This window comes from Chelonia mydas, chromosome 4 (assembly GCF_015237465.2).
Source record: "Chelonia mydas isolate rCheMyd1 chromosome 4, rCheMyd1.pri.v2, whole genome shotgun sequence".
NCBI lineage: Eukaryota > Metazoa > Chordata > Testudines > Cheloniidae > Chelonia > Chelonia mydas.
The window spans coordinates 81,967,594-81,994,062 of record NC_057852.1 but is presented as its reverse complement, the minus strand read 5'-3'; positions in this window follow the sequence as shown (position 1 = coordinate 81,994,062).

Genomic DNA, 26,469 nt, shown 5'->3' with positions numbered 1-26,469 from the left:
TTTTAACGATTCCTAACATCCTGTTTGCTTTTTTGACTGCCGCTGCACACTGAGTGGACGTCTTCAGAGAACTATCCATGATGACTCCAAGATCTTTCTCCTGATTTGTTGTAGCTAAATTAACCCCCATCATATTGTATGTATAGTTGTGGTTATTTTTTCCAATGTGCATTACTTTACATTTATCCACATTAAATTTCGTTTGCCATTTTGTTGCCCAATCACTTAGTTCTGTGAGATCTTTTTGACGTTCTTCACAGTCTGCTTTGGTCTTAACTATCTTGAACAGTTTAGTATCATCTGCAAACTTTGCCACCTCACTGTTTACTCCAGATCATTTATGAATAAGTTGAATAGGATTGGTTCTAGGACTGACCCTTGGAGAACACCACCAGTTACCTCTCCATTCTGAAAATTTACCATTTATTCCTATCCTTTGTTCCCTGTCTTTTAACCAGTTCTCAATCCATGAAAGGATCTTCCCTCTTATCCCATGACAACTTCATTTACATAAGAGCCTTTGGTGAGGGACCTTGTCAAAGGCTTTCTGGAAATCTAAGTACACTATGTCCACTGGATCCCCCTTGTCCACATGTTTGTTGACCCCCTCAAAGAACGCTAATAGATTAGTAAGACATGATCTCCCTTTACAGAAACCATGTTGACTTTTGCCCAACAATTTATGTTCTTCTATGCATCCAACAATTTTATTCTTTACTATTGTTTCAACTAATTTGCCTGGTACTGATGTTAGATGTACTGGTCTGTAATTGCCAGGATCACCTCTAGAGCCCTTCTTAAATATTGGTGTTACATTAGCTATCTTCCAGTCATTGGGTACAGAAGCTGATTTAAAGGACAGGTTCCAAACCACAGTTAATAGTTCCGCAATTTCACATTTGAGTTCTTTCAGAACTCTTGGGTGAATGCCATCTCGTCCCGGTGACTTGTTACTGTTAAGTTTCCCAATTAATTCCAAAATCTCCTCTAGTGACACTTCAATCTGTGACAATTCCTCAGATTTGTTGCCTACAAAAGATGGCTCAGGTTTGGAAATCTCCCTAACATCCTCAGCCATGAAGACTGAAGCAAAGAATTCATTTAGTTTCTCTGCAATGACTTTATCGTCTTTAAGTGCTCCTTTTGTATCTCAATCATCCAGGGGCCCCACTAGTTGTTTAGCAGGCTTCCTGCTTCTGATGTACTTAAAAAACATTTTGTTATTACCTTTTGAGTTTTTGGCTAGCTGTTCTTCAAACTCCTTTTTGGCTTTCTTGTTACATTTTTACATTTAATTTGGCAGTGTTTATGCGCCTTTCTATTTACCTCACTAGGATTTGACTTCCACTTTTTAAAAGATGCCTTTTTATCTCTCACTGCTTCTTTTACATAGTTGTTAAGCCACGGTGGCTCTTTTTTAGTTCTTTTACTGTGTTTTTTAATTTGGGGTATACATTTAAGTTGAGCCTCTATTATGGTGTCTTTGAAAATTGTCCATGCAGCTTGCAGGGATTTCACTCTAGTCACTGTACCTTTTAATTTCTGTTTAATTAACCTTCTCATTTTTGCATAGTTCCCCTTTCTGAAATTAAATGCCACAGTGTTGGGCTATTGAGGTGTTCTTCCCACCACAGGAATGTTAAATGTTATTATATTATGGTCACTATTTCCAAGCGGTCCTCTTACAGTTACCTCTTGGACCAGATCCTGCACTCCACTCAGGACTAGATTGAGAGTTGCCCCTCCCCTTGTGGGTTCCTGTACCAGCTGGTCCAAGAAGCAGTCATTTAAAGTACCGAGAAATTTTGTCTCTGCATTTTTCCCTGAGGTGACATGTACCCAGTCAATATGGGGATAATTGAAATCCCCCACTATTATTGGGCCAGGCAGAGTGGAGCTGGGGATGGTATCCAGTCCAGGCCCAGAACAGTTCAGCATATCTTTCAAGTTGTCTAGGGAAAGGATTTATGGGACTGTCCTGGGTCCCACGATATTTGTAGTAGAGTTGCAGCATCTCTGCCTCCATCTCCATTTCCCACTGGCAGGCAAACACATAAGCTTTTCAGGACAGGGGTACAAATCTCCTTTGGATCAAAGAACTATATCCCAGCTCAGGATTTTGTCCATTTCTATAATTATTTTTCCAAGACATGGAAGCTTGTTTTAGCAAATTTCTCATGCAGCATGAATTCAAGCTGGTCCTTGAGGTTTAGCAGGTGTGCAAATTAGTTAGGGCCACCTTCCTAGCTCACTAAACCTCTCCATTCATTGATATGTAATGATGTGACCATTCTCATAAAAATCTCCCTAGAATAGTGTGAGGAATCCAGTACCACTGAATCATAAAGCCACTTCTTTTTTCCATTCTGGTATTTGAAATACACCAATATGCTCGATAGGTGATCAAGTCTTAAAGAAAGAAAAGTAAAACTGGCAACATAGAGGAAATTATCCCCACCCTTCACCTTCTCACATTATAAACTGTATAATTTGTGAAAAATACTATTACATGTATCACACTATTGTGTGTGTCTGGTCCTTCCTCATAAGCAGCAAGGACTTTATGAGAACCAGGGCACTTAATGGAGAGAGAGAGTTACATTCCATAAAATGTTCAAAAGTAGCAAAATTGTGGCATTCTACTGCAAAGCAAGGTTATGTGGAGGGATGTGTTAAATTTTCCCCATGGCCTAAAATATAATCTTCCTTTTTGTTCATTTAATTGTCAGGACCTTCTGGAGAAGACAGAAATTCTCTCAACAAGAAGACAGAGCAAGAACATGGGAGAAGGGAGAGGAAGACGTAGAAGGGTCCTGCAGAATCTGTTTTCTGGGATGGAGAAGAGAAATCAGGGCCAGAGGGGAGCAGTATCTGCAGCACAAGGAGAGGCTGTTCAAACAATTCCTAGCAGAGGTGACAATGAACAGCCAAAACAGTGACACAGACAATGCTGTATTCTCCCTCGCCCCTGCAGCAACCCCACCCTATATCTTAATCACATTCCATGAAATCTGTTAACAGGGGATCTAAACTGGTGTAAATGGTGGTAAGCACTGTAGACACTGAAAAAGAAGTCAGCCACACAATGGCTGGATTTGTCCCCAGATCAATCTCAGACCATAAACACATAGCGGAAAACCTTGAAGAAGGGTTCCATGCAGCTATGAATAATGACAGTCGCTAGAGGAATCTAAACCCAGTCAGTCACAAAAAGACTGCAACTGTCCCCTGAACCAGCTACCAAAGCATTGTAGCAATCCTGATAAGCGGGGCTCCCCATAGCCTTGGAAATTGGAATAAGCACATTATGAGAAGCAATGCAACGAAACAATGGCTGTAAGTGTTGTCAGCAACAGACCCACCCCAAGACTTAATCACATTGTAGCAAAGCTGTAGAAATGGGTTACATATACTCATGAATTGTGAGAAGCATAAACACATTGAGAAATGAATGCATCAGAAGACATCTGCAACTGTGACCAGCATAAACATCACACCAAGTGTAAACACATTCAAGTCAACCTGTAATGATGAGTTTTGTACAGGTGTCAATGTTACAAACACCCACATTAATACTCATGAACCTGCCTCTGTGGTCCACCAAGCCTTGCAGAACGATGGAATAGTATCCTTTGTGGTCCACCTTATCCTTGTCGTGGGCAAACTATTGGCACAAGTGCAATCAATGGCCCAGCACAGTTTGGGAACCCCATCTGTGAAAACCAGCAATTATTTCAGGAATGTTTCTTATGCTAGCCACCCATGGGTAAACCACAGTGTCCATTGCCTCATCAAGCTCCACATCCATTACCCCAACAATGGACTTTCCAACTCTGAAGTGGTCTGTAACAGACCTTTAGATGTCTGGGGTAGCCAGATTCCCCAGGGCAGTAGCAACCTGCTCCTGAACCAGGATGGCTTCCCTGAGCAGAGTGTTCAGGAGCTGGACAGTGGGTCCAGGCTCCTCACTTAGATAGACAAAGGTCTGTTTCCTCATGCAGAAGTTCTGAAGCCACTCCTGATCATCCCAAATCTGCAGGATGATGTGGTCCCACAACCTCTGCTAATTCTCGTGCACTGACAGTGACGGTACACCAAGAGAGATTCTGTGGCAGTAGCAGCATTTAACGTAGGTCCACTGTACCATGAATGAATTGTAATTGTCCCTCAAGGCCTGTTGTTTTCTATGAGTCAGAAAATGCTGCCAAAATGCCATCTAGCATTTGCCGATTGCCTGCTCCACTGCAGAAACATTTGTTCCACAATAAGGAGCAGCAGCACAATGATTTCATCCAGTTGATCCACGACTTCAATCCAGTTTTGCTCAGCTAGAAGCGAGGGGGGACATGATCTGGAAGTATCAGCAGCACATATATGAAGGCAGGGAACATTGTCTTCTGTGCCTGGGTCCAGGAAGGCTTAGTGTAATATGTCAGGACAACCAACTCCAGAGGTGTTACACCTGTATTTGACTTCCAATGGGACTTAGACTTCTAAGTGCCTAAGTCACTTTTGAAAAGGGGATTTAGGCTACAAAGACACTGAGGTACTTCTGAAAAGTGTACCTTAAGTCTATATAAAATGGTTTACAGAACCATAATAGCATAATGAAAGTTGGAAATGGGCGACAGGGGATGGATCACTTGATGATTAGCTGTTCTTTTCATTCCCTCTGGGGCAGCTGGCATTGGCCACTGTCAGAAGACAGGATAATGGGCTAGATGGACCTTTGGTCTGACCCAATATGGCTGCTCTTATGTTCTTATGTTCTCTTAACTAGACTTCATCTACTATTTTCAAAACATAAAAAGTCTCAGACACCTTTCAGCTCTCCTGCAACACTGCATATTCTTGTCTTTTTGTAAAAGCTGTTAAAAAGCAATGTCTGCTTCTTATTTTGTGTGTGAAATTAGTTTGGTAAAGCTCTATTCTTTATATTCTTGATCAACCCTTTAACCATAAAAGGACCAGATCTTTTCTTCAGAGAACAATCTTATTTTGATACAAACATGACAGCTAAAGAAGTCTGCAGAGCAACAAAATTCATTAGAAGTGAATTTTAACACATTTCTGTCTGTCCACTAATCATGTAAGAAAAAAAACACCTAAAGTATATGCTACAGTGATGTAGGATGAATAAAGCTGAGAACTGAAAGTAGGTCAGAGTTCCAGGACTCATGCCGGCTCAGGAGATTAACTTTTATCAGAAACAAGCATATAGCATGCCATCTCTATATGTCCTGTATTTGTAGTCTAGTCTGAATTTAAGACTTCTAGTTGTCCCAGTGAGACAAATCACTATCTTTCATGCACACAAAGCATAAAAGGCATTTTTCAATCTAGATTATTTTTATTTCAAATTAAGGAAAAACAGACAGAAAATATACCAAACCTCCAAGAGAAGGAGAGAAAACTCCACAGTGATCACTCTAGTAGTCTGCATCTAAACTGAAACACAAAATAGGATCTGTCTCTGCAAACAGGAACTGGACGTACAGAGAGGTCAAAGACAAGAGTCAACAGGTGGATACAGACACACAGGGAAGCACAAGGAAAGAAGACAACAATATTGATCAGCTTGATAGGGAGTGGTCTCAGCATACCAGCTGCCTAAAAGTTGTCTAACCATTTATTTTCTCCTCAGCATCACCTGACAAAGATATTAAAATGTTCTTATGCAGTTAATATGGCAAGCTTGTTTTCTATAAGTTATATTGCTATAGGTCAGCTGAAAAAAATTGCCTACTATTCTCATACAGCAACTACTCTAGCATCTGGACTGTAAAGCAGGCTTTAACCCCTGTCTTTAGATCTGTTTAATCATGAACTAAATGGCCTTTAACCAACCTACCAACACAGTGTTGAGTCAGTCTCTGCCAAGCTCAGAGAGCGCTGAGGCCCCTAAGTGAACATTGTCTATCTGTCTTTGCCTTACATACCATAATGGCTGTAGTTACAAGGTATTGGGGGCCTTCCATAGTATAAATGTCATCCTCTGTCCTTCAGCTCTTTCTCTCCTTTTATCTTTCTCCACCATTCCATTTCTTAACTTCATTCTTTTTTGCTGTTAAGGTCTCATGACACGTCATGCTTCATGGGATATTTCAATTTTTCTCACTCCTCTCCCACTCCAATAAGCCTTGCAGGCCTCTAATTCTGCCCCCAGATTTCATCACTAAACTTAACGTGCACAGAGCATAGAAAGTCTAAAATTAAATTAACTTGTTCTCCCACCCTTCCACTAGAGTTAATATCATAACAGTGTTCAGCTCTCTCTCTTATATTTTTAAAGGAAACTATTGAATGAATATGAATTTAGGCTTTCACACAGCTTACCGACTGCTGATTGTAATGGTACTTCAGCTCCTCTATTTTGAACTGCTTGTAGAATGTTTTTATACTAGCCTGATTTACTATTATTCCATCTTATTTACTGTCACTTACATGAACTAGTGAAATTCTATGATACTAGACCTACACAATAAATTCTATTGTATCACCATAAACCTTCAAATTTGGGTGCCTAAAATTAGTCATCTAAACCAAAATTTGGCATCTAAACTAAAATTTAATCACAGTCTAGTAAACAAATGTTCTCCTTGACCAGCAGCAAAGTAATCTTAACTCTTCTCCTACATTTATTGTTAACTAGGGCCCAAAGCACATGCCCATTAAAATTCTTTGACTTTAAAGGCAGTGAGGCTGAGTTTTTATGACTTTTCAATATTATAATTTGGCTAATTGAGCAGATGCATATGTCATTTGCTCATCAGTATCAAATGTAATGGTTTACTCTGACAAACTGTGTGTGTTTAAATGGACAAACTTTGATGCTCTTGCATAAAAGTAATGTAATGTTTAGTCTATGCTCATAAAGTAGTTTGGTTTGTTATGATTTGTCTATTGAGGATTACATGGAATTATTTTGCTCTATAGGAAAAGACTGCTATTTGGATGTGTTTTTAATCTATGGTGTTAGCTACAGTGATAGAGAATCCTACAATAAACAGATGAATGGTCTTGAATAGTTAAAGTATCTTTGATTTTGTCGTGCATGGTTTCATGGAAAACCAAGCTTGTTGCAACGTTTGTATGAGTAAGTTATGAAAGCCTGTGTGTGACTGAGAGAGAAAACTCTGACTTCTTTTATAAGTATGGTGTTTTCATACACAGGCAGAGTTAGTTTGTTTGAGTTCTGGACACTAAGAATGTTTCTGTGTTGATTTTCCATGTGTGTAAATTGCTGGTTAAAGCTGGTGTCAGTTTTGTTTCATAACCATAGCTTGTTATTTAACTATTTCCATAATGTTAATATTTTGGGGAGGAGGCATTAGCAGATGTATTTAATGGCCCATCTTCTCTGGAACTTTATTTAGCAACTTTAACTAGAATTTAATATTTTCCAATTAAAATTGTGTTTAAAATTTGCTAAATCTGACATATTACAATACCAGATGCCTCCTACTTCACATGAAAAGCCTTGCACATTGTCTGGTGAAAGCTTAAGTGTCCGTTTTCACTGTAGGATATTCAGAATGTTTGTGGAGCAGGTATTAAAGTTTTACTGGCTTGCTAGCTTCAATACTTGACCAATCAAACTCCCCAATTGCTCAAATAATCCACACCTTAGTGAAGGTGGTGGTTGTTGCCCTGTCCCATGATAAGCATATCAGACCATGAAGTTCAAGAATGAATTTGGTGACTCTTATAGGGTCTTTTGTCCTGCAATGTGTTCTGTCTGCAGTGTCATGGTAGAGGAAGTTATTTTCCAAGATGCTTTGATATCAATTAGAGGGTCTTTTTAATCCTTTGATTATTTATTTCAGCTATATTTTCTTTGATAGGGCATCAATATCCTTGACCATTGCCATTCCTATCACAGTTTCTGATCTTCCAACTTCCAGTTACCTCATTCCCATATTACACCAACATGTCATGGAATTCATTGAAAAGTCAATATATTGCCTCACTTACTGATCCTCTAGGCCTCCTTATGAATTGCATTGATGATAGCATTCTGATTTCTTCAAAGGAAACAGAGGACTGCTGCCTCAGAGTAAACAATCACAACATTTGCCTCTATTTCTGCTCTGTTTCTTGCAGTGCAATGAGAATAGTTTTCACTTCAGCCATATAACTTGAGCTGATATATTCCAAACTAATGCTCATTTTTGTACTCTTGCCATTAGGCTCTCAGATGAAGACACCACAACCACAATTCTTGCAGTATCTGTCTGACGAACCATGAGTGTACAATGGATCTTTTTGCCTTCTGACATACTGTTGAATGGTCTTTTACTACAATTTTCCTTTGTGTAGTCAAGTCTGTGTGTTCCTTAAAGCAAGGAACCAAGAGGGAGAGACATTTACTAAGGTAAATAGGTTCATGTGGAGGAATTACTGGGCATACAAGTTTCTTCATACACTGTACCCTCCTAACATCATCAAATATTCCACTTCTTCAGTAGCCGTCACACAACTTTCAAAACAAGATGATTGTTTCACCTTGATTTGGTTTTCCAGTTCTTGAACAGACATGAACAGTGATGTCTACAGTGTTGTTCTAACTATTTTGGTCCCAGAATATAAGAGAGAGAGGGTATGTGACATAATATCTTTTATTGAACCAACTCCTTTTGAAGAGCTCTGTATTAGCTCAAAAGTTTGTCTCTTTCACCAACAAAAGTTGGTCCAATAAAATATATTATCTCAGTCACCTTGTGTCTCTGAACAGCAATGATATTCAGGTAGGAAATGAAGACAATTTCCATACCATATTAGCTGTTATTTTATATGATACTCAAGAGGTTGAGCATCAGATTCAGGCTCACAAATTGTTGTTGGAATGGATTTTACAGCTCCAGGTATTGTGTCAACTATGGACAACTGTACCATGTCAATCTTGGCAAACTTACTGGGAGTAGTATGTGATCAGACAGATGAAGCAGTTCAAGTACTGGGCAAACTATCAAGAAGTATGTAGTTTTCAGTATCCTAACATATGAACCCCAATTCATGTTGATAATACATCATAGAAGATTCAGTCTCTTCTTTGCTTTGGCAGCCATCTTTATGACTTGTGGTGCTTGGACTTTCAGAAAGACAGGGTCCCTCACTAAAGGCTCTTAAGCAAAGAAAGCAGTCATAGGATAAGAGGGAAAGTCCTTTCATGGATTAGTAACTGGTTAACAGGCAGGAAACAAAGGGTAGGGAAAATTGGTCAGGTAAGCAGGGTCCTTAAAGGGGTAAACATTGAGATGACAAAGTTTGCAGTCATTACAAGATTACTCAAGATAATTAAATCCAAAGCTGACTGTGAAAAGTTACAAAGGGATCCCACAAAACTGGGTGACTGGGCAACAAAATGATAGATGAAATTCCATGTTGATAAAGGCAAAGTAATGCACATTGGAAAATATAATCCCAACTCTACATACTGTTGCATGTCTGAAGTTAATGACAATTTGAGATTGTCAAATAGGTTTAATTGGAAATATTTAATCAAAGATTATCAATCAGAGATTAGTACAGCTACAGAAAGAATGGATACATTACCACCCTGGATATAAGGTAAAGAGCTGACTCTTTGTCTCTTCTTCACTGTAACTGGTGGGATGTGGCAGTTTCATTCCCCAACTAACTTCCAAAACTTCTGCTATTATATAGGGTTTTAAGACAAAGAGACCCTTCTTTGCCAAAAATACTCTCCCAAAACCATAAGTTCTGATGTCATATCTTTTAAAATATTTACATTCTCCATTTACCTGATTGATGTGTGAAGACATAATTATTTACAGCTGAGAGGACCAACATTCTTCAAGATAATATTTTTAATGGGTCCTTCTTCCCCCATAATCATTCTTCCCTGTTGATTTCCCACTAGGAAACATCTGCCTTAACAATCATCCCTCGCCAATCTCCCATGTTCATATATGTTCATGTAAGCATTATATATGTGTGTGTTAAGGGTATGGTTTCCATAAATATCTGATGTTCTATAGACCTGGAGGCACCAAGAACTATTAGACACAGCCTAATGCATACAATTCCTGAATAGGGTTACTTATAGTTTAAGGACCAGTATTCTAGACCTTTGAATTCAAACAAACATACTCTTTGTTAACATCATCAATATTCTAAAATATAGTTAATGTATAAATGAATAAAATATACAAAAAGAAAAAGGACTATAAGGGTTAATATTTACTAACAGATACTAACAATACAAAATGATGGAGTCTAAATTAGCTGTTACTGAATAAAGCACTCTTGTAGTCACTGTGGATAGTCTCTGAAAACATCCACTCAGTGTGCAGAGGCAGTCAAAAAAGCTAACAGAATGGTAGGAACTATTAGGAAAGGGATAGATAATAAAACAGAAAATATCATAATGACACTATATTAATCCATGGTACACCCACAACATGAATACTGATGTAGTTCTGGTTGCCCCATCTCAAAAAAGATATATTAGAATTGGAAAAGGTACAGAGAAGGGCAACAAAAATGATAAGGGGTATAAAACAGCTTCCATATGAGGAGTGATTAAAAAGACTGGGACTATTCATCTTAGAAAGAGATGACTAAAAGGTGATATGAGAGAGGTCTATAAAATCATGACTGGTGTGGAGAAAGTAAATAAGGAAGTGTTATTTACTCCTTCACATAACACAAGGACTAGAGGGTCACTCAATGAAATTAATCGGCAGCAGGTCTAAAAACAAACATAGGGAAGTACTTCTTCACAGAACACACAGCCAGCTTCTGGAACTCGTTGCCAGGGGATGTGGTGAAGGCCAAAAATATAACTGGGCTCAAAATAAGGTAGGCAAGTTCATGGACGATAGGTCTATCAATGGCCATTAGTGAAGATGATCAAGGACACAACCCCATGATTTTGGTGTCCCTAAATTTCTCACTGCCAGAAGCTGGGAGTGGACGATCAGGGATGGATCATTAAATAATTGTCCTGTGCTGTTCATTCCCTCTGAAGCATGTGGCACTGTCCACTGTCAGGAGACAGGATACTGGACTAGATGGGTCACTGGCCTGACTCAATATGGCCATTCTTATGTTCTAAAACCTTTGTTCTGTGAACAAGATCACTCCAGCATATACCAGGTTTCTTTCAATGGCAATAACTTCTCCATCTACTGTCAATTTAGACTGTAGTTGAACCTCTTATGGTTTGTGGTGAAGTAAGTGGATTTTGTTTTTGCTGGCTTCAGCCAGAATTTAAATTCCTTTGCCCAGCTGGTTAAAATTTCCAAGTCCTCATTCAATTCATTTTGCAATACACTTGTTGCTGTGAAAATATGTGATTGTAGATGAAAGCATTGGGAAGAGACTTGTGAAAGGCTGGATCCTCAGAGAAGAAAAGATTTATGTATGATACTGAAGTTAATTGAAAACAGACAGACAGGCTTGCAATCTAAACATAAACACCAGTATCCTGAAAAATGGAGGTGTAATGATAAAGAGTCTGTGAATGTGCTGGTCAGATATTCTTCCAGGACTACCATGCTTATGTACAACAATGAGGATCAGTGGTGCTGGAACTAGGGGTTCTGGGGGAGCTGCTGTATCCCCCAGCTTGAATTAGTAATAACAAACACCAAATACATGGTTTCCATCATCCGCACCCCCACTATAAAAATGTTCCAGCATCCCTGATGAGCACAGAGTCACTGCAAAACACACAGGATAGAGGAACGAGAATCTTAAAACGTGCACACAGACGCAACTGAGTACCCTGGTTTCAGAAAGACATTTCTCATAGATGAAATAGAAGATTCATTAGAGAAGCTCGAATCAAGCAAGTCCCCTGGACTTGACCTCAACTAGGCCATATGATAAAGAACCTTGGGAAAATGGCTAAAGCCAGGTTGTTTGACATTATCAACAAATCATGGATAAAAGGAAAGGTACCTAATCAGTGGAAATCAGAAGTTATTGTTCCTCTTCTTAAGACTGTCAAGGTTCCCTCTTCTCTGGGCAGTTATTGGCCTGTATCTTTAACAGTCACCTCTCAAATAATGAAAAGGCTTTTATGGTGGCTTCTAAAAAAAAATGGCATGTAGGCCTTTGCGCTTAATTACAGACCGACTGGTGGCCATCTGTCAGTCTATTAGCAATGAGTTTCAACAAAAGCCACCACAGTTATCAATAGGAACCTTCTTGAATTTCAGTGCAGCATTAAATAGAGTTTGGCATAATAAGCTCTTTGTGAGATGGGAATCTGTGGCAAAATGTACCTACGGACAAGAGACTTCCTATAGTGAAGAAAAATAACAGTGAGACTAAATGGTATTTTTTTCAAAGATAAAGTCACTTATGAGTACTCCTTAATTTTATTTTAAGAACACACTTCCTATGAAAAACTCTTATTCTCAAGTGCATAGAAATCTATACATACACACGAAATCTGGAGCGATGAAATATTTCCTGCTCTGAGAAAAAGGTGATCAAAGAATCATGAGATAAATATGCTATAAATATTAAACGTGATTTTTGACTAAGTGTCATATACCAATTTTTCCAAATTCTCAGTAAAATATTAAAATTATTCTAGCCTAATTTAAATCTCACAGTTTTTCAGACAAATATCACTTCCCCCTATCAAAGTTAGAGCAGGAAGAAAACAGGGCTTGTAACAGATATCAGAACACTATGGAGGTACTACTGTGCCTTCACATTGCAAACTCTGATGTAGTTCTAGTGTTGAAATATTTAATTCCCACCAACATTATCCAGAGGAGTAGAGAGGAGGACAAATAAATTGTGCAAATTGTACAACTCTATCTGTGTAAAGAAAATTTAAAAAACTAAAGAGAAAAATGAAGCAAGTTTGACCATTGAAAACAGGGTCGGATAAAGTCTCAGAGTGAATATTCACTTCCAGATTCTCTAATCTATTCAGTCTGTATGTCATTGATAATATACTATAATAAATTTCCATAAAGTAACTCTTAAAAAGTGCAGTTAATTTTATAATGTACACACTTCACAACTATTCCGAACATATATTTTTAACCTGAATATGTGGCAAATCAATTCTTGGCTGATTAGCACTCAGGCCAAGTCTATACTACAGGCATCATAGTGGCATAGCTATAATGCCATAGCTTTGCTACTATAACCCTGCATTGTAGAAGCAGACTGCAGAGATAGATGTGGCTTGGGGACTGATGGGAAAACCCCAGTAGCTAAGTCAATAGAAGCATTCTTCCATCAGCCTAGCTGCATCTACACCAGGCATTACGCTGGTCATAGCCACAGCACGCAAGGATGTGGATTTTTCACCCTCTGAGTGCCATAGCTATGCCGATCCTAAATTTTAAGCGCAGCTCACGGCTCTGTTTTCTAAAGAATGTTATGTTTCCCTCACTAGTCTGATTATTAGACTACGGTAACAATTATTATACCATGGATTATATGTGACTTTAGTGCAGAGGGCCAGTGCAGACTCTGTAGAAGGACTGTGTAAGGGAACTGGGTGGAGGGTCTGAGTAGAGGTGCCTGTGCATCCTCTCCCCATCCTAGCCCCACATAGGCTCATGCAACAAGTTAACACTGGGGGGGGGTGGATTGGGGGAGGGGCCCTGACATTTAGCTATACATGGATTCTGTAGCACCAACAATGCTCACAGCTGCAGCTTCAGTATGCATGCAAAACACTTGGGTTATATGAAGATGGAATGGATTTTAAGTCTATATCTGTAGAGCTGAATTTATGCTTCATATAATTCCTGTTACAGTTTAAGGGCAACTGTACCAGTATTCCCCCTCTGTGGTATATCATGGACACCCACTTTAGGTTTCCAGCTTCCAGTCATCACCTCTCCTGGGTGGAGACCCGTGTCTCACTGCCTCCTTACCATGGATTTTAAACAGGGATAGCTCAGTGGTTTGAGCATTGGCTTGTTAAACCCAGGGTTGTGAGCTCTATCCTTGAGAGGGCCATTTAGGGATCTGGGGTGAAAATTGGGGATTAGTCCTCCTTTGAGCAGGGGGTTGGACTAGATGGCCTCATGAAGTCCCTGTGATTCTATGATAAGCTTTTACACTGTGCTATCTCAGCAACCCAGACTGCTGAAAAAGGCCAGCAACTATGCTTTTCTTTCTCTTTGAGGGCTATGACCCACAGTTATAAGTTACCACACAGCTCTTTCTATGAACAAAAGAACAGCAATGCTGGGTAAGACCAATGGTCATTCGAACCTAGTATCCTGTCTTCCAATAGTAGCCAGTGCTAGATTCTTCAGAGGCAATGAACAGAATGGGGCAATTTCTCGAGTGATCTATCCCGTCATCCAATCCCAGCTTTTGCCAGTCATGGGGTTAGGGACATCCAGAGCATGGGATTGGGTCCCTGATCATTTTTGCTAACAGCCATTGATGGACCTATCTTCCATAAGCAAACACATTTATTCTTAAGGTAAAAACATTATGGGAAAAACCTATTAAAATAATGAAGAATCTATATGCATGCTAAAAAGCTTACAAGAGGTCACCCCTAACTCCAAACTAGGGATCTGGTAGATTTCAGTCCTTCAAACTCCACAACTGGGATTTCCTGGTGGTTATAAATTCATCCATCTTGAATCCAGAAAAGAGCCTAAGCAGATCAGCTGTTTCTTTATACAGCTCAGGTCTTTGACCTTGGTCTTCTGTAACAAGTGATCAGCTGACAATGACCATCTCCTTAGGGCACAGATTTGAAAGGCTGCTTTTGTGCACAACCAGAATTGAAGAAATTGCATTAACCTCTCCCTAGGGATTCCGGGGAAATCCATTTAACACTTACTGTCCCCAAAGTGAATACTTGTCTGGCACATTTTCAACATAGTCTTTTGAACTCCTAGGTCTCATATAATGACAGGTTTCAGAGTAGCAGCCGTGTTAGTCTGTATTCGCGAAAAGAAAAGGAGTACTTGTGGCACCTTAGAGACTAACCAATTTATTTGAGCATAAGCTTTCATGAGCTACAGCTCACTTCATGACAGAATGCATCCGATGAAGTAGGCTGTAGCTCACGAAAGCTTATGCTCAAATAAATTGGTTAGTCTCTAAGGTGCCACATGTACTCCTTTTCTTTTTAGGTCTCATATCTATCATACCTCCCCCCTAGAGAGGTTACACACAATCCTGTTCCACAATAATACATACACTTAATACAATAAGGTCTTCCATAGATTTCAGAAAATTGCCATATCTGTCAATTCCATTTACAGCAGCAAAGTTATTCCAGGGATGAAATTAGTTCATATTCTTCCATTTCACTTTAGAGAAAACAAATAGTTCCTGGCAAACAGAACCTCAAATTATTTCTTTACCCACAAAAAGTCTATTTTTATACAACTTATAAGATCTTAAACCTTGCCATACTAATATCTAAATATCTGTTTCTCCTGTGAGCTCATCAGTACTTCTTGTAGCTAATAAGAGTGTCAGATCACTCAACAAAACATGATTAGTGAAAAAAACTCTTTAAAGCTTAACTACTCCATACTGATGCACTTATTTTAAAACATCTCCATAGATTAAGCATCTTATCTTTAAAAATAAAACAGAACAGTTATGAATTATGGCGCATATTTTGTGTTCAGATTAACATCTATAAATGACATTTAGCTTTCAGCTATCCTTAAAGAACAGCAACTCGAGGTGAATAGCAGAGCAGACATCACAGTAGACCTTAATAATTAAAGTACACACCAGAAAAAAACCTTGGTGAGTCATAAAACCACAAAATGCAAGAGGTCATTTATCTTACAGTGACCTACTTTTCAACAAATGACACAGGAAACCAATATCCTTAAAGGTGTATGAGAAAACTGGAGACATTTAAACAAACCTTTTTATGATTGTACTTGTAAACATTTCCAGATACAAACTAGAGCTATTTGGACACAGTATTCTTGCCAGCAAGTTAAAGAAGTATGGGCTGGATGAATGGACTATCAGGTGGATAGAAAGTTGGCTAGATTGTCAGGCTCAACGGGTAGTGATCAATGGCTCCATGTCCAGCTGGCAGCCAGTATCAAGTGGAGTGCCCCAAGGGTCGGTCCTGGGGCCGGTTTTGTTCAATATCTTCATAAATGATCTGGAGGATGGTATGGATTGCACCCTCAGCAAGTTTGCAGATGACACTAAACTGGGAGGAGAGGTAGATACGCTGGAGGGTAGGGATAGGATACAGAGGGACCTAGACAAATTGGAGGATTGGGCCAAAAGAAATCTGATGAGGTTCAACAAGGACAAGTGCAGAGTCCTGCACTTACGAAGGAAGAATCCCATGCATCGCTACAGACTAGGGACCGAATGGCTCGGTAGCAGTTCTGCAGAAAAGGACCTAGGGGTTACAGTGGACGAGACGCTGGATATGAGTCAACAGTGTGCCCTTGTTGCCAAGAAGGCCAATGGCATTTTGGGATGTATACGTAGGGGCATTGCCAGCAGATCGAGGGATGTGATCATTCCCCTCTATTTGACATTGGTGAGGCCTCATCTGGAGTACTGTGTCCAGTTTTGGGCCTCACACTACAAGAAGGATGTGGAAAAATTGGAAAGCATCCAGTGTAGGGCAACAAAAATGATTAGGGGACTGGAACACATGACTTATGAGGAGAGGCTGAGGGAACTGGGATTGTTTAGTCTGCAGAAGAGAAGAATGAGGGGGGATTTGATAGCTGCTTTCAACTACCTGACAGGGGGTTCCAAAGAGGATGAGTTGCAAGTTGCAATGGGGGAGGTTTAGATTGGATATTAGGAAAAACTTTTTCACTAAGAGGGTGGTGAAACACTGGAATGCGTTACCTAGGGAGGTGGTAGAATCTCCTTCCTTACAGGTTTTTAAGGTCAGGCTTGACATAGCCCTGGCTGGGATGATTTAACTGGGACTTGGTCCTGCTTTGAGCAGGGGGTTGGACTAGATGACCTTCTGGGGTCCCTTCCAACCCTGATATTCTATGATTCTATGATTCTATGAATCTAGACTGTTCTCAGTGGTAGCAGATGACAGAACAAGGAGTAATAGTCTCAAGTTGCAGTGGGGGAGGTTTAGGTTGGATATTAGGAAAAACTTTTTCACTAGGAGGGTGGTGAAACACTGGAATGCGTTACCTAGGGAGGTGGTGGAATCTCCTTCCTTAGATATTTTTAAGGTCAGGCTTCACAAAGCCCTGGCTGGGATGATTTAGTTGGGGATTGGTCCTGTTTGAGCAGGGGGTTGGACTAGATGACCTCCTGAGGTCCCTTCCAACCCTGATATTCTATGATTCTATGGACAATAAGATGCCCCTCACTTTTCCCCCCCCCCCCCCCCCACAGTGAAGAAATATTTTGGAGCTATCATGACCCACTCAATTTCTAACTGAGTTTTCAGAACACGTTGTAATATTCCAACTCAAATAAGTGAAAGTCTCTGTCCTCTACAGGCAAAAGTGTTTGTAGCAGTAGTGGTCCTCAAAAACAAGTTGACAAGGTAAATTACATAACACAGGTTTCAGAGTAACAGCCGTGTTAGTCTGTATTCGCAAAAAGAAAAGGAGTACTTGTGGCACCTTAGAGACTAACCAATTTATTTGAGAATAAGCTTTCGTGAGCTACAGCTCACTTCATCGGATGCACACTGTGGAAAATACAGAAGATGTTCTTATACATACAAACCATGAAAAAATGGGTGTTTACCACTACAAAAGGTTTTCTCTCCCCCCACCCCACTCTCCTGCTGGTAATAGCTTATCTAAACCCATTAGAGTGGGTTTGTGGGGGGGGGGGGGCTAGGGAGAAAACCTGGATTTGTGCTAGAAATGGCCCAACTTGATTATCATACACATTGTAAGGAGAGTGATCACTTTAGATAAGCTATTACCAGCAGGAGAGTGGGATGTGGGAAGAGAAAACCTTTTGTAGTGGTAAACACCCATTTTTTCATGGTTTGTATGTATAAGAACATCTTCTGTATTTTCCACAGTATGCATCCGATGAAGTGAGCTGTAGCTCACGAAAGCTTATTCTCAAATAAATTGGTTAGTCTCTAAGGTGCCACAAGTACTCCTTTTCTTTTTACATAACACAGTACTTTATACAAGACCTTTATTATAGAGGCATGTTAGCATTACTATAGTTATGGTGGAATTTAGCTTTTGATATATATATATAAATTACACCCAGAAATTATGTAGAACATTAAAGTTGAAAATTCAAACTCTCTAAAGTTAGAAGAAAAGGAGTACTTGTGGCATCTTAGAAGGCAGAATTAAGTTTGTTCTTCTTAATTTGCCCTCTAGTGTGTATGCATTATGTTATAGTGCTTAATTATATGATCATACTATTTTTCACACAACCTTTGCTTCATTCAGTGTACAGGATTGATGGTGCTCACCGAATGGGAAGCTATTCAACATTTCTTTTTATCCTTATTATTCAACAGGTGACTCCATTCTTTATTTGACTACAAAATATCCAAACGCTATAAAGTACACAGAATTTTTAATTTCCTTAAGCATTTTTCCCATTATAATTATCGCCATGTCCATCTCTAATCCCATCACCTCTAGACTGTCCATAACCCCTCTTCTTAATATCTCCCAGTATGCACCATCTAGTCTTTCCCTGTCCATCCATCCTGTCCTGTTTCTCCCCTCCACCTTCCTTACCCCTCTGCAGTTGAGCAAATCATGTTGCTTCTTCTCCATGCTGCCCGGGCACCAGCAGTGGAATCTTTGAGAGCACATGTGGGACATTCACCCTGCTCTCTAATTCTGGTGCCTGGCTTCACAGCAGCCCTGGTAAACCAGGAGGAATAACTGCAGGAAAAATTCTGCCCAGTTGGGCCCTGGGATGGAACACATTTGGTCCTCTGTAGGGACTGAGCTTGCTCTGTGCAGATGGAATCTTTGGAGAATAATTCTGCCTATCCCTAACAAGCCTTACTGAACATGTGCAAACTGCAATTTTCAGAAGCTTGTAACTTGGACAACTTTGAAAAGATTTTCATGGAAACACGAAAAGGTCCCTCTGGACAGCAGGGTGACCTCCCTACCATGAAGATGCTGGAGCTTCTCAAGTAAATAAAATAAATACTTTCCTGCACAGAATTTTGCATGTTTGAAAAAAAAAATCCCAAACCAGGACAAAACACCAAAAATATGAACACTTTCATGAGAACAGTTTTTTTAAAAATGACAGCGAACAGGGGACCTCAAACAAAAGAGTTTGAGAGGAAGAGAGGGAGATCCCCCTGCCTAACAAACAAGGTGTGAATACTAATCATGGGGTGAGTGAGCTTGTTGGGCTGTTTGGTTTTTGGCTGTTTGTGGTTTTCTCTCTCTTTCAGGTTATTTTAAAGGTACAAGGTCAGTTGGGATTGTGTGTTTGGGGACTGTGAACTTTTGTTCACTGGATCAGCCTTGATCATCTTTGATCAGCCTCAGTCAGCCTTGTGATCACCCTCCCTCTGTATGATTAACTAGGGGATAGGGCTGACCTAGGAGAGAAGGCTTTAAAAGCCAGAGGCTAAACAACCAAAGGGACTACAAACAGGGGAGTTTGAGAAGGAGTTTGTTAAGAGGGAGTCGTAATGTAATCTCTATGGTTAGGAAAGGCCACATTGCCAGTATCAACACTGCTTCTTTCTCCTCCACCTGCACCTGTATCCATACAGAGAATGTAACCATGGATACTTCTACCCAGATACTAGCATGGTTTTGCAGAAACTGTGGCCTGCATTTCCCACTCTCAGAAAGCCAGGTGGGGGGGACTATCCAATGTGAAAGGGGTCTGCCGGTGGAATCTCTCAGGAAGCAGGAGGGAGAGCTACAGGAGGAGATGGCTAGGCTAAGGAGCACCAATGCACATAAGGAATTCATCGAGAGTATTCATATGGAGATGTCCAAGGCTGAGGATGCTATCCAACTAGAGGACTGCTGTCACACCGCTAAGGGAGGAGGATATGGTTCTGTCACAGGGAGGACGCTGGCTGCTGGTTACATCTGGCCGCAGGCAGTGCTCCACCCCTACTCCCACCCCACCCACCATGGTGATAGAGAACGGTTACGCTGCCCTGGCAACAAGTGATGAGGAATCACCTCCAAAGGTGGAGGAGGAGAATCCCCCAAGGCTGGGAGGATCGCAGCCACCATTCCCAGGAAGAAAGGTAAGGTAGTGGTGGTTGGTAACTCTCTTCTGTGGGGGATGGAGGCACCCATCTGTCAGCCTGACATGGCATTCTGGGAGGTATGCTGTTCTAGATTTGATTTTGACAAATAGGGAGGAACTGATTGAGAATTTGAAAGCGGAAGGCAGCATCCGTGAAAGTGATCATGAAATGGTAGAGTTCATGATTCTAAGGAATGGTAGGAGGGAAAACAGCACAATAAAGAAAATGGATTTCAAGAAGGAAGACTTCAGCAAACTCTGAGTCGGTAGGTAAGAGCCCAAGGAAAGAAAGTATCAGGGGGAAAACAGTTCAAGAGAACTGACAGTTTTTCAAAGAGAATTATTAAGGGCACAAAAGAAAACTATCCCACTGCATAGGAAAGATAGGAAGTATGGCAAGAGACCACTCTTGCTTAACCAGGAGATCTTCAATGATCTGAAACACAAAACAGAATCTTACAAAAAGTGGAAACTAGGTCAAATTACAAAAGATGAATATAAAGAAATAACACAAGTATGTAGGAATAAAAATTAGAAAGGCCAAGGCACGAAATGAGATTAAACTCACTGCAGACATAAAGGGTAACAACAAAACATTCCACAAATATATTAGAAGCAAGAGGAAGAACCAGGCTGGGTTAGACCCATTACTCAATGGAGGGGGTGGGGGAAACAATAACAGAAAATGTGGAAATAGCAAAAATGCTAAATGAGGTTTTTGTTTCTGTTTTCACAAAAAAGCTTAATAGCAATTGGACATCTAACTTAATGAATGTCAGTGAAAATGAGGTAAGGATCAGAGGCTAAAATAGGGAAAAAAACAAGTTAAAAATTACTCAGATGGGTTAGATGTTTTCAAATCACAGGGCCTGATTAAATGCATGCTAGAATATTCAAGGAGCTGACTGAGGAGATATCTGAGTCATTAGTGATTATCTTCGAAAAGTCATGGAAGATGGGAGAGATTCCAGAAGACTGGAAAAGGGCAAATATAGTGCCAATCTATAAAAATGAGAATAAGGACAACCCAGGGAATTACAGACCAGTCATCTTAACTTCAGTACCAGGAAAGATAATGGAGCAAACAATTAAGCAATCAATTTGCAGACACCTAGAAGATAATAAGGTGATAAGAACAAATCATGTCAAACCATCCTAATAACTTTCTTGACAGTGTAAGCCTTGTGGCTAGAAAAAACTTCCTAACTGACAGGGAAGGGTGCGCACTAAACACTGGAATAAATTGCCTGGAGAAGTTGTGGAATCTCTGTCATTGGGGATTTTTAAGAGCAGATCGGACAAACACCTGTCAGGGATGATCTAGATAATACTTAGTCTGGCCATGAGTGCAGGGGACTGGATTAGATGACCTCTCAAGGTCCCTTCCAGTGTTATGATTCTGAGATAATGGAAATGAATTTTTCAACTTCCCAGATGCACACGAGAAGGCAAAAGGCACACCCTTGACACCAAGGTGGCCAAATTTCAAAATTCCTGCTCCAAAGGATGCAGGTACTTAACAACAAAACAGTTTTGTGATTTTTTTTTTTAATATGGGCAAAACAAAATATTTTTTCCTAATCATGTTCTTGGAAACGTCTGCTGCAATTTTCCAGAAAATTCAGCCTGAGGCAAAAACCTTGCATAGAAAATTTCAGCCCAAAGAGTTGAAGTTTAATAATATTTGGTAAGGTGGGCACAAGCAAACAATATGCATTTTATAGGGCTAAATGTAAATGTATACATCTGGAAATAAAAAATGTAGGCCATACTTACAGGTGCAACTACTGCTGGAATACTCTGTCCAGTTCTGGTGCTCACAAGTCAAGAAGGATGCTGTTAAATTGGAGAGGATTCAGAGAAAATCCATGAGAATGATTAAAGGATTAGAAAACCTGCCTTATAGCGATAACTAGATAGACTCAAGGAGCTCAATCTTAACAGAGAGACAAAGGGACTCCCACTAGCATCCTCTCCAGCAGAATTGCATCAGTATAGAAGCAGTCTCTCAGGTATGCAAGTCTCAAGCCATCTATTAGGGCTTTAGAGATCAAAATCAACACACTTAAGCCCCACCCAGACACCAATAGTCAGCCAATGCAAATCAGGAAGTATAGGTATCACGCACAATAAACTTCATCTGACAACTTAACTGTATTTTGAACTGGGTCCAGTTTCCAAAAGGATTAAAAGTGTAAAGTTTGTTGTGTGGATGGCAACAAGACTAAGTTTTTGAGAATGGAAGCCCAGTTCTGTTAAAACCCATTTACAGCACAGTTAGCTCCCATCTGGTCTGTAAATAATTACTCAGTCTCCCTGGCTCAGTTGTTTTTGTAGTGGAGATGGATCCTGCATCAGCATTTGCCTTTGAGAAAAAAATTCAGACTGACTGAATTTAGCGATTAACTGATTTGTTTAAACCTGAACAAGCAATTGTCAGTACAGTTTAGCTGTTCATACCATTTTACCACTATAAATTGAGACTGTTCAATATGACCTGTTCTGTTTTATCTCTAATCATATAAGTTAAAATGTTAGCTATTGAACTATATGCTAGGTTGGAACATTAAGACAAGTTATATTTCATTTCTCCCTTCTCTGCCTCCAAAACAAAGGAAAGATGGCCCATTAATTTATGACAAGATTAGGCATATGTGCATTTCCTAGACTTGGAGATGCTACATTACTTTATTAGATTAATAATGATTTGTAGTGTACTACTATTATTTACCTATCTTTTAAAGGCAAATATTGATACAAAAATGACATTTATAGACTTGAAGCACCCAGTGCACACTTATGTAAATTGAATTATTAAATCATAATTGAATAACTAAAAACTAAATACTACTTTGAGAATAGAAAGTCTCCATGCATATTGGAAGAGTATACGCCTACAGTTTACACTGAGCACATACTCAAAATCCTTTAAGTATCTGCTTAATTGATATTCAGGCTGTACAGTAGCCAAGACTAGGACTGGAGTAATGAAGCTAGTCAGAAGGAGCCTAAAAATTAAAAAAAAATATATTTTAAAGGCATATCTGCAACCAAACCCCAAGTAATTGTAATAACCAGAACAGAAGTTACTGGTACCTTAGGGTTAGGGCTAGTGCTCAGCCAACGGTTACATTTAGGGTTACTGCTCAGCCACGGGTTAGGGTTATGACAATGGCGAGGCAGCTGGTGTGCTGAGACCATTGACAATCATGCCAACCAGTACTGTCTCATTGTTTCTTGTAGTTCTCATCAGTCTGTCTTTATCCATCTATTGTCTCTTGTCTTGCACTTAGACTGTAAGCTCTATTAGGCAGGGACTGTCCTTTTGTTCTGTTAGTACATTATCTAATACACTGGGGGCCTGTTCCATGACTAGGGCTCTTAGGTGCTATAATAATATAAATAATTAAATTGTTAGCCAAATATCCACATTCCCACTGAGAAGACCTGCCCAAATAAATGATTATTATAATTCAAAGGTGAAAGATTCAGAAGCAATGCTGCAGTCTCTGCAAATGGAAGATGTGAAAGAATTAGAAGGAACCCTAGAATCTGTGGTGGTGCCACAAGGTTCGGAAGCAATCCTCAGACCTGTGGCCAGAGCGGAGGAGAAAGGTGCAGAAACAATTCCACTATCTCTGCAAATAGAAGATGTGAAAGAATCAGAAGGAGTCCTAGAATCTGTGGCTGTGGTGAAGTTGAATATCCACATTCCCACTGAGAAGACCTGCATTAATAAATGATGTTTATAATTAGACTATAAGCTCTTCAGGGAAGAAAACAAGTTCTACTGTGTGGTGTGTTTGTACAATGCCTAGTACAAGGTAGCCCCAATCCTGATTGGGGCCTCTAAGTGTTGCCATAATACATATAATAAATAATACTATTCATGAGTATGGCTGAGATTTAAAAATGTGATGTTCTTCTCTTTTTGGTTTTGTTTTAAATTCCATTAAGGTAGATTAATTTAGAAGATGTTTGTTTTTCCTTTCCTTTCCTGTAGCAGAAATTCCAGCATGATCACACTGGAGAAATTTGCAAAGCATGGAATATGTTTCATTTGCTCTCATCCTATGACGTCTATTGGATAAACTACACTGTCAGATATCATAAAGTCAGTGCATTTTAAAATACCAATTCTAGCATTATTAGAACAATAGATACCCCAGGCTATTTTAAAGCAAGTCTTGTGATGAGTCACAAATATGCTAACGCTTATTTGACCTTTCATGAAAATATAAGCCCAAAACACTAATCTCTTCAGTTATAACCCTACAAAGCTACTGAAAAAACAACTGTTCTCTCTAGATGCAGAAAAATCTTTTTCCTTTTTTCCCTTCTACGATAGCTGTTCCATGTGTGAATGTGAAGGAGAGAAGAACCAGGGAAGGGATGTAATGCAGTTTCTTTTTAGCCAGAAAAGAAAATCATGGATACTTTTGATTTTTACAGACATTTTGGATCTCAATCTCACTCCACTTTTCTGCCCTTGTCACAGAAATAATTCCATGACTAAAATAGCTATGTCTGTCTTGTACATTATGCATTACAGTAGTAGTGTCTAGGAGTATGTTGGGTGTTAATGCAGAGATTACAAATTACATGACTGTTTTTTCCATGCTATTGAGGAAAAAATCCAGTTCTTAGACTACCGGCAACACTGCACATTTCTACTGATTATTACAGATGTCTTTCCCCTGCACATAATCATGATATGTAAACAGTCTTCTCTAGTAATTTAGAAGTAAGATACTGCATTTCAGTAGGTTCTCTTTTCCATTTTGTTATTTTTAACCTTTGCTTCTATCCTTGTAAGAAAACTCTGTTATGTTCAACACTTTGTCTACATTTGTACCAGAATATATGGAGGACACTCTTTTGAATCAATTGTATTTCATACTGTGACGGAGTTGTCTCACCAAAGCGGCACCTCCTGCTGGGCATCTTCTCAGATATTAGCTGTCTCAGCCGGTGTGCCCTTTCCTGATAGTGCCTCTCAGGCCACCTTCTCCATCTGCAGACCTGCCTCAGTCCAGAAACCTCAATGTCCTTTTCATGACTCAGCCATCCAGCTGTGTCACCATCCCGGTTCTTCCCCATTCCTAGGAGAAAGTATCACCATCAACAGTCCTGCCACTTCCCCAGTGCGAGTGGGTGACCCGGGCCTGCCCACTACACTGGTTCCCACCCCAGGGACCCTGTAGATAACAGCCTCCTGCTGCCTCTCCTTAACTTCTCTGCCAGAGCTGCTTTAATTCCCTTGGCCACTTCCTCATGGACCCAGCACCTTCTTCGCCCTCTTCTCAGAGCCTCCAGCCAACACGTCCCAGCAGTCAGCCAGTCCTTTTGCTCCACTGGTCTCTGCCAGCAACTGCTCTGTCCAAGGTGCTACCTTCCGGTAGCTCTCTAGGAACACTGTCCTCTCTCCCCAGGCTCCCTGCAGCAACTGACCCTGCTCCATCTTGCAGCTCCCTTTTATGCGAGTCCACTGGGCCCTAATTGGCTGCTCCATGCAGCCTTCCTCCAACTGGTTGCTTCCTGTGTAGCCTCCCTAGGCTGCTTGGAAGACTCGCCCCCACTGTTTCTCTCTGAGACAGGGTGTGGCAGGCCCATGAGGCCTCCCTTAACCCCTTCCTCTTTGGAGTGGGGTGACAACACCATCACACACCATCTGTGAGCCTGTTCTGACTCTTTGAAGCTACCCTATAAGGTCTTTGAAATGAGATTCTAACAAATAATGTTTAGCTGTTAAAAGGCTATCACAGAGGGATTAATGTTTACTGTAAACATGCATATATACAAACAAGTATATAAATGGCATATACTTCCCTAGTGGAATATAGAAACTTCATTTATTATTTGATGAGCCTTGTCAAATTCGATGGGTGCTCATAGGGTGACCTAGTCCTTGCTGTCCTTTAGCTCAGAGGTTTGCAACCTTTTTCTTTCTGAGGCCCCCCTCAACATGCTATTAAAACTCCAGGGCCCAGTGAGGTGGGACTTGGGGCTCTGAGCTAGGGGTGGGCCCTCGGGCACAGGCATCATTTGACTTCTATTTTGGGGGGGGTCAGGGGCTGGAAGGGCTTGGGCTAGCTCCACACAGCAGGGTCCAGGAAGGCAATGCCACCTCTACCCCTGACTCACCTCAGCAGGCCACACAGCCTATCTGGGTTGTGGGTGGTGGGGGTTCAGCTCAAAAAGTTTGAAAACTGTTCAGGGTACAGGGAGGGGATAGCTAGGGCTGTGTGCAGGCAGGGGGGTAGCTCCAGGTGCAGGGAGGAGGTAGCTAGGGGCTGTGTGTGGGTA